General features: G+C 37.4%; 1 long non-coding RNA gene across 6 annotated transcripts in view; it reads left to right on the top strand.

Annotated features, from left to right (window-relative positions):
* Positions 1 to 16,755, top strand: part of LOC103883939 — an 82,344-nt gene extending 65,589 nt beyond the window's left edge. For 5 of the 6 annotated variants that reach the window (XR_002521709.2, XR_002521705.2, XR_002521708.2 and 2 more), the window contains one exon: positions 74 to 11,552. This is a non-coding gene — a long non-coding RNA (uncharacterized LOC103883939). Of the gene's footprint in view, positions 1 to 73; positions 11,553 to 16,596 lie in introns of those variants that run through there. The other variant, XR_002521706.2, reaches the window with a different exon arrangement.
* The last annotated feature ends 202 nt before the right edge of the window (positions 16,756 to 16,957 follow it).

Genomic DNA, 16,957 nt, shown 5'->3' with positions numbered 1-16,957 from the left:
CAGCCAAGGTTATTACTACATGTATAGATGTGGAGTGGGAAAGGGTCATTTTTTTTTTTTTTTTTCTCTGTAGGTATCAGAAGCCTGGAGCTTCTCTTGACCATGTTTTTTTCTACTACATGAAGTGCGTCTGCCTAAGAATAAGGTAATCACAAAAGAAGGCAGAGCTGAGTTAGTGAAGAATGGTATAGAGGCTGCAAGACTACATTAGAGCACTTGAAGCCAGAAGAGTTCAAAGTCAATTATGTCACTTTGGACTTGTCAGTTCTGTAAGCCAACACAAATGTATGTATTATATGTTTGTGCTTTATCTAGTTTAGATTGGGCTTCTGATAATGAAAAGCAAGCTGAAGAGATGTGACAGGTGATATCCATCAGATTTTACAGAAACAGATAATTTATATATTATTTAAGCTCCTTGGGGACATAGATCTCTTCCCAATCCAACTCGACAGCAAAACTGCTGTAGTTTTCTCCACACATACACCATATTGCAGAGATATTTCGCTTATAAATATAGACAAAAATATTAAAAATATTAAATATGAGTAAATAAAGCCAAATACCACAAAAATAATTAAATAGTGCTAATGAATTTTTTCAGGAATTCATCAATAAGAATCTTATAACATAGTTTTTCATATTCACATCCAAGGGAGACTTTTTGATCATCTTGATCAATATCAAGTTATATAAAATGCAACTTCATTCTAGATTATAAAATAGAATGAAAATATTTTCATTTTATAAGAAATATCTTTAATTAATAGCTAGCTTTATATTACATTTTAAAAAATTAGAAACATCTACAATCTATTTTGGAACAAGAAATTATTTTATAAGTTATAGCACACTGAATTAGACACAAAACCATAAGTAGTAGAAAACATGAGAATGGGTACTGTTATTTTCAGACCACGTCATTACATAGATGAAAAGTATAAAATGGCCAAATCAAATCATATTTGTTTGATTGAAAAAGAAATACATAAACGAAAAGAGCCATCATTAAATAGTTGAAAAGTAGAATAAAAAAGATATAGCATTCACAATAAAATCTACTTCATAAATTTCACAGGAATAAGATTTAAAAAAATTTTTCTGCTAGGTTGACTATTTCTACCTTATATTAAACTCCTTTATAGAGCTTTCATCCCTGAACACAGATCATGGTAGACTAATTTTACTAATGACTTATGTTGATGGCTTCCCTGTATTCCATTGTATTTTGCACTATAACTTAGCAGTCGCCTTCCATCCTGACTTGGCTCAGTCATGTGTCTTGCTTGGGCCAAGAAGTAGTGAGTCAGTATGATATAACGTAGACTTGAGGGATTCTTACACATTAGGACTTATCCTTTTGTATCCTTGCTCTCTTTCTTCTCTTTGGTTCCAACCAAAGCCATCCTAGGCTATTCTAGGGTCATCTGACCCCCAGTACATAAAAGAACTCACCCAAGATCCTAGAGTTTTCCACCCACTTTGAAGCTAGCTGTTGGTATGTGATTGAGCTCAGCAGTGACCAGAAAGCACTCTGACTTTCAGGCTCCTAAGTATAAGACTGAATTCTCAGTGTTTGGGTCACTGGGCTTTGTGGTGTTTTCTTATGCAGCAAGGGTTAATTTAAACACAGATAAATAGATTAGAAAACACAAACCTTTGGGTCCTTAGAGGAAAAGAGTGATTCTTTAATACGTGATAACTGGGGAACATTTTTGAAAATAAATTGGCATGCTAATCAATCAAGTTAGAAACACATCTCACATCTTAAGCCATACTGAACTTCAGAAGAATAAAAAATGTTGTAAATAGAAAGAACGTTCATTGTAAGCATGACCTTAAATAGAAATTTTAATTAAAACTATTATATTTCATTAAGTAATGAAATAAAACATCTTTTGCTTCACGAAATTCTCCTTAGGAAAAAACTTACTTGTGTTTTGGAGGACGCTCTGTGTAAAGCACTTTACCCACTAGACCTGAATGTTCAGCCTGGCAAACACATTCCTAAGAATGAAGGAACTTGCCTTGCATTAGTGTAGATAGCCTGAAAGATTACACAACACATGTTAATTGATTAGTTTTGGATGGTACAATTAAGATTTAATTTCTTTACGTGGCTTTGTGCGTTTCTTGCTTTTTTTTCTGTATTTTTTCTTTCTATTTTTTGATAAATACCACTTTCATAATCATGCAGTTCTAAATATTTTGTACAGTATATTGTTATTTTCTCCTTAACCCACAGGTTATTTGTGAGTGAATTCTTTTTTTAGTTTCTTAACTTATGTTTTTTTGATAGGAAGAGCTTATTGACTTGTAAGTTTTTTAGAATGGGTTAGAGAACAATATGTATGATAATAACTTTAGGCCTCATTGAGACATGTAGTTGACTTAAAGCACATTATTACTATTTCTTTTTTTGGAAAGAGAGGCTATATAGGAGACTAGATCTCTATTAGCTCAAACTTATGAATCACACTCCTCAAAACTTCCTTACCTTCTCTATTTTTGTCTGCTTGGTCCAGGAGTTTCTGAGAGCCATGTGCCAATATATCCTGATAATGATTTTGGAGGTGTCAAACTCCCATTAAAGTTTTACCTATTTTACCTATGTTTTTAGGGACATATGGATAATTGTTATATAGTCAACTTTCTCAGAAACTATGCAACACATCCTCCTCTTTCCCCAACTCTTCAATACCCACTTCCTTATTCTCAGCTAATAGCTTACTGAGAAAATAGAGACAACCAGAAGAGGCTTTCCACATTCTTTCTCCATCAAATCTGCCAAACTAGCTGCTACCTGATGTCCATATTGTCACGATGAGTGATTGCCCATCTCTTCAAGAGCATAGTCATCCTTCTAGAGAACACAAAGATTTGCCCCTGCAATTGTCTCTTTCTCTCATCATTAATTTCTTCTTATAGTTCTATTTTCTTTACAACCTTCCATCTCCTGTTATTCTTCACATAAATTGCCTTCATTCAAATGAAACCAGTATGGCAGCCCCTCCTTTCTTGACCACATTGTATGAGATATCATGGGATCTTCCTTGGATTAGCCTTTTGCTGATTCCAAGTGCTGGGGTAGTTTGGACAGGGGTGAAGAGTAAAAATGCATCTGGTTTTTCACTTTCAGTTATTCCATGGCAGCGATCTTTCCTAAAACACAAAAAGGTAAACATACTTTGTCAATACAGGAATTAATTTTGTTTCTGCTGAAGACTGCTGGTTTATGTGAGGGATGCACATTCTTTCTGCGAATATAACTTCCTTGCAAAAATGGTGTAGTTGACCCTGCTATGTAAATACACATTCTTTCTTGGCTTGATTTTTATTATAAAGGCTTATCATCTTAATTAACAAAGACACGACTGCCACGAAGGAAAGTTTTCTATTTCTATCCTAATAGAAGGATAGTCCCCATATGTATATGTGGGACTGGGAGCTGGGTGAAGAAAACTGGAGTTGAGGAATTTTCAGCTTACTTTGTCCTAAAAGTAGGCTTATAAAATCTGTCTATTTCTAAAGGATTCAAGCTGCTTTTATAGTCCTACAGAAGCTGTTCTTCATCTCATCTGTTTTGAAGACCATGGTCACTGTTGATTTCTCCTCTCTGACTGATTATAAAGCAATGGGAGACTCATTAATCTGATGAGTTTTTGGGGTTCACCCAGTCCTCCTAGAAGTCCTGGTTGGATATAACGATGGAATTTCAGGTCATGCAGAATTGGGTACAAAATTTTATTTCTCCACTTACTGTCTGTGTGATTCGAGCAAAGTTATTTAGTCTCTGTCTCTGTTTATAAAAACAGGAAAATCTCATGGCTTGTAGGAGCATGATATTCTATAGGGTTTTTGTTAGGGATTACATGAAATAACAGACATAAAGTACCTAGCACAGTGCTTGTCATGTATTAAGTACCCTATAGATGTTTCATTTTCTCCTGCTGAGTGTCTGTAGAGAGAAGAGCTGGAGCCCTCCCCCCACAGAATTATGTTAAGACCCCATTTGGGGGACTTGAAAAACATCTTAGCTTTTTCTATTTTTATTGTCCCCCCACCGCCCTTGATATTCATGTCCCCTTTCACAAGTGATACAGTCAAGCCACACTTTTGTACAGCATATATAAAGTCTGTAACTTTATCCCAGTCTTTAAGCTAGTGGGGTGGGAAGTACACTGGACACCCCAGTCAGCGCTTGGGGATGTCTTTAAGACACTCACTTGAGTAGGACAACCTGCAAGACTGCACTAGGAGAGGAAGTTCTGTTTTGCATTTCCCTCAAGCAGACTCTGCCACGGTCTCATTTGTACATGATCTATATCCAAATTGTAACAGAGTACCTTTCCAGAAAATCCTTTTTTTCCCCTTTCCTTTAGAAAGGCTCATTTATCCCAAATTCCATCCCACATGCTTAGGAAACACTTGACTTGACTCGCAAGCCTGAAGAGACACTTGCACATAGTCATTGCATGTTCTCAGTTGACAGCTGGAGAGCCTCTCCTGCACAGCTGTTCCTTCTGTCACAGCCAATCCAGCTGGCAGGGGACAGCATGGCCCTTTCCTCCATCAAGTACAGCACAGGGGCTGTCTTTCCTAGTTGCTTGCCCTACATAGGACTGCTTGTCTGCTAACCAGAGACAAAGGATAAAGTGGTTTCACTCCATCTTAGACACAGAAAGGATTTTACAGAGAAAATGAAGACAGCCAATATTCTTTCATGTCTGCTTTGGAAGTAGTCACTAACTTCAGCAGTTAATATTAACAGGAATATCTTAACAGCTGGTAACCATTATTGGTTACAGCACAGAGTATTGTTAGGGTTATAATTGCTTTTTTAGAGCAGCGGTGTGGGTTGATTTCCAGTCTTAAGAATTAGCAATATACTTTTCTGACAATATCTGCGACTCCCAACCCAACAGAGATTCCAATTATTAATAGTTATGGTGTGCTCATTTTCACTAGACTTCTGGCATGTGATAACACTTACATTTTATGCCTGTTTGGAAAAGGATATTAACACTTTTTAATTATTTTTGTTGTATTAGTTTCCTGTGGCTATTATAACAAGTTATCACAGGCTTGGTGGGTTAAAATAACAAAAATTTATTCTCTCACAGTTTTGGAGGCCAGAAGTCTGAAGTGAAGGTGTTGGCAGGGCCATGCCCCTTCCAGAGGCTTTAGAGGAGGATCCTTCCTTGTCTCTTCCAGTTTCTGGGGGCTGCTGGCATTCCTTGGCTTGTGGCCACATCACTCGAATCTCTGTTTCCATTTTCACAATGCTTGTGTGTGTGTGAGAGAGATCCCCCTTTCTTTCCTATAAGAATGTGTGTAATAGCATTTAGGGGTCTCCCAGGTAATCTGACACAGCATCTCAACATCTTTATGTTAACTGCATCTGCATAGTCCAAATTTCTAAATAAGGTGACATCATTTCCAGGTTCCAGGGATTAGGACTTAACATTTTGGAGACCACTGTTCAGTCAGTATACCTGGTAAGCAACACTGTCAGTTGATGGTAAATATGATATGTATGATTTTAAATACGGTGGTATTTGAAGAAAAAGGATTTAAAAATTAATTTATTTACTTATTTTGGACACTTTTTAAATTTAATTTTTTCCTTGTCGCTGACACATAATAATTGTACATATTTATGGGGTACAAGGTAATGTTTCAGTGCATATATACATAGGACAGTTGTCAAATTATGATGATTACCATACATAAATAAATTTAAAATATATCCTAAGGTAAATAGCAAAAATGTGTACAAGAGCAAGAGAAAAATAAATTTGTGAATGAGGTTATGAGGAATGGCAAGGCGAACAGACAGAAGAGAAAGGAGAAGCCAAGAAACTGGCTTCTGAAAGCATTCGAATAATTCTCATTGCTAAGGAAACCACAATTTCCTGTCTCTATCTCAGCTCTGAACAGCTGCTTTACTTATAATTTGGCTTCACTGAAGGACTTTAATTGCTAGGTGAAGAAAAGCCAGAGTACCGAAGTTAGAATGGAAAGAAAAATTATGGTGATACAAAATGACATAAAAACAAATTATTTAAGATAATTCGTAAAGCTGGTGCTTTTAAAAAGGAGGTTATTGCTCCTCTCTTTCTTCCTACAAGTACCCTAAGGATGGTGACAAAGTTATTGAAAGTGATTGCTTAAAAGCAGTGCTTTTAACCTTTCTACAGATGAAAAAACATGAGGTGATAATGTTAACTCATTTTCATCAGCTGGAACTGTCTGTATCAAATGGATATTTTGCTTCTTCACCCTCTTTCCCTTCTGTTAAGTATTTTATTAAAGGAAGTCAAAATGAATGGATTGCTGAGGAACCTCAAAGTGCCTCCATGAATGAGAAGAAAGCCTCAAAGTTTGCTAGCTCTAGCTCTACGGGAATGTAGTTTTATCTTGGGCTTTTTCATGTAGAGTTCTATCAAGAGAATCTTCTCTTCCATTCTCCTTTTTCATTTTCCTCTTTGATTGCACAGAAGAGACCAACAGCTTTCCTCCTCCTCCGCTGCTCCAACACTAGTGGGAAGTTTGAGCCTCTCTTTTCCATTCTATTTTTCTGCCAAAAATTATTTTTTCTATTTAAATAATTGTTACAAAATAGAGGGTAGTTATGGAAATTAATAATTGCAAGTTATTTAAGTATGTTTTTGTGCATAGATAATACCAAACAAAAATTCAGAATTACTTTATCTTTTACTTAGTGAAAACGCAGGATGCTCTGGCAGAAATAATCATCAAGTAATACTTTCAGCATCAACTTAAAAATGTCTCTAGATCAATAGCATCCAATAGAATCTATAATAAGAGAAATGCTCACATTCTGTGTTGCCCTATATGGTAGCTACAAGCTGCCAGTTGCGATTAAGCACTTGAAATGTGGCTGATGTGACTGAGAAAAGGAATTCTGAATTTCATTTAATTTTAGCACATTAAATTTAAATAGCCATGTGTAGCTAGTGGTTACTGTATTGGACTGTGAGGCTGTAGATGGCTTGCACTGGCATTATTTTCTTCATTCTTATTCCACAATATTTCTGGCTATGTTGCTGCTTTTCACCCAGTGAGGGTAAGCTACATCAAAAGATAGTTTTGCACTTAGAAAAAAAATGTTAAATCCTGAACAAACTCAAAATGCATTTGGAAAGAACACTAGGATAATTCTGTGCACATACTTGACTTGGTAGTAATTTAGGTGATACGTGGTGGGGAAAATGTTGTAACAATATTATAGACACGATGTTATCATTTCATTTCAGTTAATACTTGCCTACTCATATACAATTCATACATCCTGAAGATTAAAGTTGGCTTTTCAGTATCTCAAGTTTGTCCTTGACTGTGGGTTACCTAAATCGCAACCCTTAGGAAAAGGACAGATATAGGCTAAACACATAATCTTAAGTCATGCTCTTGCGTAAGAGGGTAGGATGGAAGTAAGTGCTAGAATATTTGGAAAATTACATGCCCTAGGAAAAACTCGTCTCTATCTCATCATTTCAAGAGCTACTGAAATCTCATTCTGTTGCAAAATCTGCCCAGATCTGCTGGAAATCCAGACAAGAAGTGTGCCAATTTAACCTGTACTTACCCTCAGCCCCCAGTCCCTATGTAGATATTCATCTGATTAAGAATCGTTCTCCTTCAAAGTTACTAAAAACTGCCTTTGATATTGAAATGTTATTGCCCTTCTGGTATTATGAAGAATAACAGTATAATACAAGAAGGGCAATAACATATGAATATATTCTTTATAAGTAAAACAAACTGATACGTCATAGACTGCAAACTTCTAGGGGGCAGGGATTTTGTCTTCCTCATTATTGAAATTCATTATCAACTTTAGCATCACAAAGGTTTACACACTAAAAAAAATTCCTTTCTGCTCTTGCTGCCGTATGAATGAATAGAGCTCCAAGCTGCAGCAGAAACATCATTTCTTCTTTTACAACTGATATCCATTCAATAATCGAGTTCAGCATGACTCGGAAAAATGTTAAATATTTTGGAAGTTGAGAGTGAGGAAAATAAAAGAAAGAATCTGGTGTATAGCAAGGAGTGCAGTTGCTTCTGGAAACTCGCAGAGCCTGGAAACGGAGTGTACTTTGCAGAGAGGTGAATGTGGAGAGGGGGACAACAGAGGAGAAAATGTGGCCCCTTCATGTTTTTCCTTTCAAATCATCTTGCTGTTAAGCAATAAAAAAAATCTAAATTTCCTAATCTGAGTTCAATGGCTTACCATGGTATATTCCTGCTTGGTTCATTTTCACTGTGTATTATAAAATGGACACTGCGTGTTGGTTATTTTAAATTGTGAATATGATGCTGGAGAGTGAAAAATAAGAACAACTGGCGTGCCTGGTTTTCCAAACCAAACAGAACTCCTACCCCCTTTTTAATATCTGATAAGTCACTCCGGTGTCCCCTCGTCCCCATCCACTCCGTGATGGAATCCCTATGTCTGACTATGGAAATCCTAAGATTTGAGGTGCCATATATCAGGATGCTTGAGCTTTGGCAATTAGCTGTTGGTTCCCACGTGTTGATTATTAAAAGAATTGAAAATGAGTGTTAATTGCCACTCCATTTAAGAGTTCTAAAAATAACTAATGAAAGTCTTTTCCATAAAGAATATAATGAGATTACCAATTAATTTTATGAAAGCCCTACGGAGGCTGCCATATGATTCCTTGAACTGTTTTGTCCTGGCAATGAGGGTGATTTCTCTTTAAAACTCAGCATTTGTGTCAGAAAAAAAAAAAAAAAAAAAAAAAGACAATATCCTGAGTTTATTTAAAAAGTAAAGAATGCCAATATCCAAGTGAATTAATAGAAATCCTGAAGAAAAGGTTCATTTCCAATTAGTACAGCAGAGAAAAGCCACAAAGTCCAATTAAACTCAGCTTTCAATTTTTCATTACCACATATATGTATGTATGTTTATGTAAATATCTGTATATACATACATGTGTGTGTGTATGTGTGTGTGTAACAATAGTTTTCTAGGGCTGCCGTAACCAAATACCACAGAGTGAGTGACTTAAAAAACAGAAATTTGTTTTCTCACAATTCTGGCAGCTGGAAGTTCCAGATAAAAGTGTTGACTGGGTTGGTTTCTGAAGCCTCTTGCCTTAGCTTGTAGATAGCTGTCTTCTCCCTTTGTTTCCAACATGGTCTTCTCTCTGTGCGTGTCTGTGTTCTAATCTCCTCCTGTTGTAATGACACCCAGTCACAATGGATTAGGATTCATCCTGAGGACCTCGTTTTAACTTAATCACCTTTATAAAGACCTTGTCTCCAAATATAGTCACACTCTGAGGTCCTGGGGATTAAGACTTCAAGGTATACATTTTGGGGAGATGCAGTTCAGCCCATAACATAAAGATCCTCAAAACTCACTTATCTTGAATTCTTTTTGCTTCCTTAAGAACTTGCTTATTATTTTGTAAGGTGCAATATAAGTAAATGGGACAAAATTGTAAAAGGCATAAAGTACCTGGAGTCTCTTTCAAAGACCACCAGCACCCATCCTCAGAAGCCGCCACTGTTATCAGTCACTTGTTTAATATTCCAAGAGATGTCTGTGTGTGTCCATGTATTATTAGGTAGAAACAAGCAGGATGCAGAGGAGTGTGCACAGTGTTTCTGTTTGTATTTTAAAAATAAAACACCTACAAGTATATATGTATATGTGTTTATGTATATGTTGAATTAAGTTGCCATGGTTTTATAATTTAAAACAATTTAAATGTTCAACGCATTTGGAGTTTACTTACGTTTAGGCATAGTTTGGATCCCACTGACATGTATATTTCCAAGTATTTATCTCACTGTCTCGAAACTGCTTGAGTAATCTATCTTTCCTCCATCATTTGGGATTCTACCTTTATCATGTACTGAGTCCCTGTATGTGTTTGGTTCTTTTTATGAACTTTTCCAAATTGTGGAGAGACATTTGTCCCCTGCTATCCCCGATAGCTCTCTCTGCATGGCCTGACAGCACAGTAGCGGAGACCTGTGGCTTCTCTTCCTCCTGATAAGAAGGGTTCACTTGGTTTCAACTTTCCACAAGGTCTTCGGGTGCTTCTAGCACAATTGTGCAGCTTCTTTGGCCAGACAGCATCTACATTAACCTACAAGAATGAGAGCAGCAGGCTGGTAAGGTCTTACTGCCAGAGCACATTCCACGATAAAAGTGTGACTTGCCCAGGCCAAGTGTGTGTCTCCATGGGATTGGGAGAGATGGGAAACATCTGTGTCCTCTTCCTGTGGTTCCCACTCACACTCTGTGATGTTTGTAGCAATAGCCCCAGACCTTCTCCCGACACCGTTGATTTCAAATAAGATTAGGAATTTTGTAGCTTTATATTTGAGTATGTTCTAAAGTTACTCTTCCCCTTATTATTCTATTTTTCAGATTTTCCTATTTTCACTTATTTTCTTCTATAGTTCCAAGAATGTTAATTTCTAAAATAGTCTCTCTTTATAGAGTAGATGTTTATTCTCTCTGTCTATGAGACAGTTTAAGGATTTGAGACTGACTCTCACTACGAGAAAAATAAAAACAAGAGGCTGGGACTGCCTCTGCTTGATAATGGAGTAAAGACGCCTGCTTGGAGAGACATTGACTCTTCTGTAGATAACAGTGCAGTGATATGGATGTCTGGGGACCAGATGTGACTCCTGTGAAAGGGAGATAGCAGGAAGTTATCTTGAAAGGAATCTCACTGAACAGCACTGCTTGGAGGGAAGATGTGACCCTAAGATGGGGTGGGTCGCCAGGGCTCACCACCAGAGGAAGTGGTCATTAAGTTGACAGTCAGAGGCAAGGCACTGCCCTCACGAAGAGGATGTGCCTGCAATGAGGTTTTCTGTTTCCTCATTCCAAGTCCATTTGCAGCTCTTCAGCCTCAGCGCCTGTATGCTGTATTACTGTGCATTGCGAGAACCAGGGCAACAGTCTTAATTGCATTTGTAGAATTGCATTTAGGAGTTGGTGCCCTGTCAATTCGCTCTTACATGAGATATTCTCACACGTTCATAGATCATCCACTAGTGGAATCAGTTATCTGATGTTCCCTACTTTTACTCAAGATGAACACACCATCATTGACTGCCTTCTGTGAGTGTGGAGAGATACAGACAGAAGGATCAGGAAAGCGGACAAAGGTCCTTTAGCAAACAAATACTGTCGTAATCTAGGCATTTGTAGGCCTTAAGTTGTAAAATTTGAAACGGTGGTAATTATGTTGTTCAAATATTTTTTATTTTTAAAACTTGACTGACTTATCAATTACTAAGACCCATGTTAAAAACTACACTATGATAGTGAATTTGTCAATTTAGCTTTGCATTTTTGCAATACAAATGACCAAATTGCCCAAAGATATAGAAAGTATACAGAAACTGATATTTTAGAAAAATTATTTCTACAAAGGAACAATAGACAATTATGGCAGTGTTTTAAAAATTATTCTGAGGCTGGGCACAGTGGCTCTTTCCTGTAATCCCAGCACTTTGGGAGGCTGACCCAGGCGGATCACCTGAAGTCAGGAGTTTGAGACCAGCCTGGCTAACATGGTGAAACCCTGTTTCTACTAAAAATACAAAAAATTAGCCGGGTGTGGTGGTGGGCACCTGTAATCCCAGCTACTCGGGAGGCTGAGGCAGGACAATCATTTGAACCTGGGAGGCGGAGGTTGCAGTGAGCTGAGATCACACCATTGCACTCCAGTTTGGACAACAAAAGCGAAACTCTATCTCAAAAAAAAAATTATTCTGGAAATGGAAAAAATAATGAACATTTAAAAATCTTTTTATGAAATTAGATAAGATTGATACCGAAGCATAAAGATAAGGTAATACAAACAAAAGAAAACACAAACAAAACTATAGTTCCACTTAATTATAAATATTAAGATTAAAAAATTCTAAATTTAGCAAACAGTGCATCAACATATTAAAAGACGATTTCATCATAAATACATCCATTATAGAACTAATAAGATAGTTCAACGTTAGGAAATAAATGAATAAAATTCATATTGACAGAAAAGATAGAAAAAACAGAGATAAGTTGGCCGGGCGCGGTGGCTCAAGCCTGTAATCCCAGCACTTTGGGAGGCCGAGACGGGCGGATCACGAGGTCAGGAGATCGAGACCATCCTGGCTAACACGGTGAAACCCCGTCTCCACTAAAAAAATACAACGGTGGCGGGTGCCTGTAGTCCCAACTACTCGGGAGGCTGAGGCAGGAGAATGGCGTGAACCCGGGAGGCGGAGCTTGCAGTGAGCTGAGATCCGGCCACTGCACTCCAGCCTGGGCGGCAGAGCGAGACTTCGTCTCAAAAAAAAAAAAAAAAGAAAAAAGAAAAAAAAAAGAAAAAACAGAGATAAGTTAACATTTACTAAAAAAGGAATGCATATGTACATGGTACTTCACAGTTTAATATGTTAGTTGTATACCTGTCTATTCTCTATTTAAATTTATATTTGCTTTGCGTTTTACTGAATGGACTAAACTCAGAGATACGAGTAGCAGATGTGTTTGTCTTTTTGCCCTCAAACATTTTCTGCCTGTTTCTCCCTTCACCATTTCTTTAATAGTATTTGAGGCCAATCCATCCACTTAGAGCTATTAAGGTTTCCAATCAGATTCAAGCTCACATCCGATGGAAACCTTCTCCTTCTCTCTAGCTGAAGCCCACACTATCATTAATGGGCCTGCAGCAGAGAAGGGTGGGAGAAAGTTGGTTTATTCTTCTATTCTTCCTTGCTTTTCACTTCCACTTTCTCATCATTTCGATGCTTCCAAGTTTCTCTTTCTTCCTTGGTTACCAAATCCAGGGCATCCAAGTTGAGCTCTCCCAGGAACTCTTTTACCAGTTGACTTCGGTGCACTGGTGTGGAAATACACTTCCCAGCAGCTCCGCTTCCCAGCAGTTCTGCAAACATCAAGCCAGGGAGGGAGGTGCCAACTTCTCCTTCTTACTGAAAACTGCCATCTCTTGAAGAAGATCTCTTGGAGAACTCTCTTTTGGAGCTCACTGTAAGCAGGGGGCAGCATCTCTCCTCTTTTCTTCATTCATAGGCCGAAAACCTAATTCCAGCACAGGTTCTTTCTTCTAGATATACCCCAATCTTCTGCTGATATGGGCTGGATAGTGTGACAACTGGGTGCCATTGCTGGGCAATCCATGCAGAATTCTTACCTGCTCCTCTGCTTTGACGTTTAGACAAAATTTTAAGAACAAGAAATTTCTCCTTATACAACTTGTTTAAATCCTCATCTGTGGGCTGTTTTCTAGTTTCTGAACAAAATTTGGGGCATGCAACTTCATAATTTTTTTGTCATTTAAAGATGGTTTTGGCATAGTTTCATAATTACATAAATTTTATAGTATCACAATTTCAGCCTTGTCTCATTCAAAGCTTCCCTCAGGCCCAGCACAGTGGCTCATGCCTATAATCTCAGCACTTTGGGAAGCCAAGGTGAAAGGATTGCCTGAGACCAAGAGTTCTAGACCAGTCTGGGTGACGTGGTGAAAACTTGTCTCTATAAAAATTTTTAAAATTAGCTGGACGTGGTGGTGCATACCTGTAATCTCAGCTACTTAGGAGGTTGAGGTGGGAGGATTACCTGAACCTGGAGTGGTCAAGGCTGCAGGAAGCCATCATTGAGTCACTGCACTCCAGCCTGGGAGACAGAGTAAGACCCTGTCTCGAAAAAATAAAAATCAAAAGATAAAATAAATCTTCCCTCATCTACAGTGTGAACACATTTAGAACTCATACTTCCATGCTATGCAAAATGGTGGGAAGTCAGTCTTCCCCAGTTGCTGACCTCTCTCCTCACTTTGCTAAAGCAGGCTGCTTTAATCAAGATGGTAAGTACATACCATAAAAGGTAACAATCTTTGAGTGGCCTCTCATAAGAGGCAGTCTCCTGAGACAAGAGGACCCCCAGTGCTAAGATCATGTGGGATGGACTCTAGAGCCTGGAGCCTGAGGGCAAGTCCCAAGAGGGCAGCTCGAGCATGTCCTGCTCACATTATGGACAAATGTATAAAACAGAGAAATCTCTGGAGAGATCTACAAAGTCTGAAATTTAGTTTGAAATAATTAACACAATATTACTTTTAACTGCTATGTGTTATGAAGTTGAAAAATTAAAACTAATCATAACTCAAAAATAGTTTTTAAATTTAGAAACTATTTTGAACTAAATGATAGCAAAAATATGTATCAAATCGTATGGGCACAGCTAAAGTAGTACTTACAAAAAAATTGTAGAGCTTCCTTTCCCTTACTTTCCCTCTCCTCCCCTTCCCTCCCTTCTCCTGCCCTCCCCTCCCCTGCCCTTCTCTTCCTTTCCCTTTTTTGACAGGGTCTCACTCTGTCACCCAGGCTGGATTGGTGCAGTGGTGCCATCACAGCTCACTGCAGCCTCGACCTCCTGGGCTCAAGGGATCCTCTTGCCTCAGCCTCCTGAGCAGCTGGGACTACAGGTGTGTGCCATCATACCCAGCAAAAACTTTTTAGTCTTAAATTCTTATTTTAGGAAAAGACTTCTTAAGGGATAGAAGAATGCAAAATAAATAATGATGATGAAGTCATAATTGAGAGGATCAAAAAGGCACAAGAATCTTTTAAAGAAAAATCTTTTCGACAAACTTTTGACAAAATTGATCAAGATAACAAGAAAACAGTCAGAAATACTTTGTTAAGAAATGATTAAGGGGGCACAATTTAGCTACTGTGCATATTAAAAAGATAACATAGAATATCATAATAACTTGGTTGGCTGAAATCTGAAAACTTAGGATAAGTGAACATATTTGTAGAAAAATTACTACCAAAACTGAATTTGGAATAAATAGGAAATTGAATCATCTTATATCATTAAAGAAGCTAAATTATTAGTAACAATCTTTGCATTTACACAAACACATATTCATATGAATAAGACGAAGACAACACATGGCAAGGACGATTTTACAGATAAGTTACTCCAAACTGTCAAAGCATAGGTAATTGTGATTTTAAAATCCAAACATTGTATGTTCTCACTCATAAGTAGGAGCTAAGTTAGGAGGATACAAAGGCATAAGAATGACACAATGGACTTTGGGATCTCAGGGGAAAGGGTGAGGGGGGGTGAAGGATAAAAGACTCCACATTGAGTACAGTATACACTGCTTGGGTGATGGGTACACCAAAATCTCAGAAATCATCACTAAAGAACTTATTCATTTAATCAGACAATTCCTGTTCCCGCAAAACCTATTGAAATACAAAAAGAAAACTTGAAAAAAACAAAAACCACCACGTTGTTAAAAAAAAAAAAAAAAGTAGAAGCACAAATTTTGTGTCTCTCTTCCACATGCAAACAAAAGTGACATCATACTGGTACCCTTAAATCAGACATGATGGAATAATCATACCACAGAAATAGGCAAAGGTTATAAGTCAGGGTTTTGAAGACAGTCAGTTAATTATTTACCTGTATGCCATTGGGTGGGAGAACTTACCTTATTTTGGATTATATCCTAATCAAAACAATATGATGTTCACACAGAAATGAACAAGTATATAAATGGAACAGAATATCGGGACCAACAGTAGATATAAATACATGTGAGAAATGAAAATATGACAAGGTTGGTATTGCAATTCAGTTGCAAAAGAATGGCTTATTAAGTAGATGATGTTAATGTGACTAGCAATTCTTCAACAAAATCAGAGACACACTCTCAGCTTACATTACATAGAAAATAAGTCCTAGTTAGACTAACCACCGATACAAAATGAAATGATAAAAATTTTAAAAGAAAATTTGTAAGGTACTTGTTTATGATTTGGTTGAAAGAGTAAAGAAATTAAGGAAGAAAACTTTTACCAACCCCTAATTTTAGAATGTGTATGGCAAAAGTCAGCTACGAAATCTTAAAAAAAGTAGAAAAGGTATTTGTAACAAACATTTATTATCCCTAGCATAAATTCTTCCTAGAAATATATAATTAAAAAATAAAGGCCAGGGACAGTGGCTCACACTTGTAATTCTAGCACTTTGGGAGGTTGAGGCAGGAGGATCCCTTGAGGCCAGGGGTTCCAGACTAGCCTGGGCAACATAGCAAGATCCCATCTCTAAAAAAAAAAGAAAAACAGACAAACAAAAAACAATCCTAGAGTAAAAAGCAAACACAATTAGGCATGACAAAAGAAAAACTACAAATACCTAATAAGATTATGAAAATGTACATAATTCTGATGTAGTCTGAGAAATGAAATGAAAGCAACTGTTCTATATTATTTTTACCATTCAACCAAAATAAAAGGAACACATAAGATCAAGGCTAGTGAGATGTAGGGAAACTAGCTTCTGCAAGTATTATAGCATTAAATTTCTCCAGCTTTTTTTTTTAAGAAAACAATTTGGCAATAGTTACTAAAAGTAAGAAAACACAACAGCACACATGCATATTTTTAGGACGCAATTTTCTACGGGTCTCCCTTATTTCTTTACTTCTTGAAAGCAGAGACACTGATTGCCTTTGTTCCGAACTATATTTTCAGAAATACTCGTATCGTGAAGAACCTTGGAAGACAGAGCTGGTATCTCCATCTGGAGCAAAAAGCAGGTGTGTTTACTGCTTATTATGAGAGATCCACGTTTCCTTTATTTTTTTTCTTTCTTATTTATTTATTTATTTGTTTGTTTATTTATTTATTGAGACAGCGTCTAGCTGTCACCCAGGCTGGAATGCAATGACGCAGTCTCTGCTCACCACAACTACCACCACCCGGTACAAGAGATTCTCCTCCCTCAGCCTCCTGAGTAGCTGGGATTACAGGTATGCGCCACCACGCCTGGCTAATTTTTGTATTTTTAGTAGGGACGGGGTTTCACCATGTTGATCAGGCTGGTCTCAAACTT

This window comes from Papio anubis, chromosome 6 (assembly GCF_008728515.1).
Source record: "Papio anubis isolate 15944 chromosome 6, Panubis1.0, whole genome shotgun sequence".
In the NCBI taxonomy this organism is placed as follows: domain Eukaryota; kingdom Metazoa; phylum Chordata; class Mammalia; order Primates; family Cercopithecidae; genus Papio; species Papio anubis.
This window is presented reverse-complemented; position numbering and strand designations above follow the sequence as displayed.